The sequence below is a fragment of the Pan paniscus genome, chromosome 22, assembly GCF_029289425.2.
Source record: "Pan paniscus chromosome 22, NHGRI_mPanPan1-v2.0_pri, whole genome shotgun sequence".
In the NCBI taxonomy this organism is placed as follows: domain Eukaryota; kingdom Metazoa; phylum Chordata; class Mammalia; order Primates; family Hominidae; genus Pan; species Pan paniscus.
Window position 1 is genome coordinate 12,524,637 of NC_073271.2, and position 2,349 is coordinate 12,526,985.

The 2,349-nt window shown below is 31.3% G+C and overlaps 1 non-coding gene across 1 annotated transcript; it reads right to left on the minus strand.

Annotated features, from left to right (window-relative positions):
* Nucleotides 1–1,576: 1,576 nt before the first annotated feature.
* LOC112438118 (U6 spliceosomal RNA) lies at nt 1,577–1,678 on the minus strand. Its single transcript, XR_003026599.1, has one exon. It is a non-coding gene; the product is annotated as a U6 spliceosomal RNA (small nuclear RNA).
* Nucleotides 1,679–2,349: the final 671 nt, after the last annotated feature.

A 2,349-nucleotide genomic window follows, 5' to 3' on the forward strand; every position in this document is an offset into this window, starting at 1 on the left:
CTTGAGAAAGCAGAAAAATGGTTTTCCTACTAAATGAGTATTTCCTACTAAGTGAGGGAAATTTAGATTGGACCACATGTGCCTAACATGGGCTGTTAAATGTGGAACACCTAGAGCTTTGAGAAATATACTGTGAAATGTTAGGATTTTTTTTTTTTTTGAAATTTCACTTGACAGAGATATGGGGCCTGGGGAGAGTGTAAGGAAAGGGCTGTGTCTTCTCCTAGAATGAATTAACTAGGAGTGGGTCACGGAGCTGTTTCTGGACATAGTGCAGTCCATGTTATTGTCTGATATTCAGATTATTCACAGTAATTTTTTTTGAATTAATAACCTTCTTAACAATATATAAATTTTTATCCTTTCCTTCCTATACACACAACACCTAATATGGTGTTCCACTTTTCCTTTTCCCCATATCATTGGACAAAACCACGTTGCCTCTGATTCTTCAATATTGGGTGAAATTCAGTCCTCCAATTTTACTCCAGGTTTGGAAGGACGAGAGACAGGAATCCAGTTTCAAGGGACTAAATGCAGGGCCGACCAAAGCCTCGGAGGCCCTCCCTCTATTAAGTATCTTCTCTGTTACCCAGTTCTCCAGCAGTTAACTGGTTAACTTGTTAAGATGTAAATCTAAAAGAATCCCTGGGAAAATGGAACAGTGGGAATCTAGGGTTCTAAAATTTGTATTAGCAAAGGGTCTAAAACTCCTTTGTTTACATTGTCTTAATTATTAAAGAATCCAATAGTATTAAACAGCTTGAGAGAATGTTTGCCCAGGGGAAGTCTATATTTTTGGCAAGCAATAAAATGTTGAATATAAATGAAAGCTACCCTGAATCCTGGCATATGTGTCTCTACTATGTTATTTGCTTCCAGATTTTTTCCAAATGGATACTTTTAAACATATTTATCAGAATACTAAACTTACGCATCTCATTTTTTAAATATGTCTTAAAATTTTCCCCTTGGTTGCTAGGGTCTTCATAATTATTATTAAATATAATCAATTTTCCAAGAAACACTCTCCAGTTTTGTACTGCCTAAACAACCTTGCATTGTGATCTTTTCTCCTTTTGAATGTATTTTCTTGGACTACATTTCCAGAAATAGAATTACTGAATAAATGGTTTGGAAATATTTACGGCTCATAATATGAAATGCCAAAGTTTTTCAAAAAAGAGTTTAAAACAATTTCTATCTCATAATATAGTATGTATATCAGTTTTGGTTATACTCCACTATTATGCATTACATTTAATTATACTTTCTTTAGTCTTTGTATTTTACTGTCCCACTTCCAGACTCAAAGAAGATCATAGCCTCCTGGAGAACTAGGAGAGTGTATTTATTACTGTTGTATTTATTTACTTCTCTATAACATTAGAACAAGGACTAACACATACTAAGTAAACATTAAATGTTTGTTGCATTGATTTGAATTAATCATGGGAATTCTTTTTGCAGTTACAGTAACTGCCAAATTACTTCATGTTTTGGTGAATTACTTTATTATGATTTTAGCTTTTTTTCATTAACTGAGACTCGTGTTCCTCTTTTTAGTGCTTTTTTGTTTTTAATGAAATGCTTCATGATTTTCTGTGTCATCCTTAAAAGAGGACATGTTTATTTTCTCTGGATTGTGCCAATTTTAAGATATTTTCTGCCAAAGCATGCATCATTTAATTTAATTTTACTCTTTCAGTAAGCAATTATATGACTGAGTTTACAGTTAGTATTTGAGATACAATTGAGGTTAAACATTTTTAATGTGTGTTTATTAAAATGATATTCTTTATTTAGTGAGTTGTTTGCTCTTGAGTTTGCCCATTTGAATCTGGAGTTTTATTTGTAAAATAATTATAATTACATTTTAAACTTTTCCTATTACATTTTGCTCTAGATGTTTTTTAGCTTTTTTCAATTTTTATTTATGGCTAAAATTCAGAAATTTCAAAATTTTATAGTCTCATTTGTTTTGAGGGGAGCAGATACCTCTTTCTCTTAGATAGTTCAAAGGTTATTGACTACTACTTAGCACTGCCACAATAGGCTAAATGTCCAGTTTTATTCTATTTGAGGCATTCTGGATATTATTAATGCTTTGTATCATGATATATTGCACTTTTAGAGTGTATTTAGGGATGGGATATTATTAGTTTGAGTAGTCTGCATAGATTTTTTTTAAACTGGGAAAACAATTATCTATGCATATATTAATTAAAAACATTTTATTTTGATGTATGGGTCAGTTTTTAGTTTTTTCTACTTTTCAATATGATGTAATATGTTGATTTTTGTACCATACTCTTTCATCTATTGATTGTTCAGCATATATTTTAATAT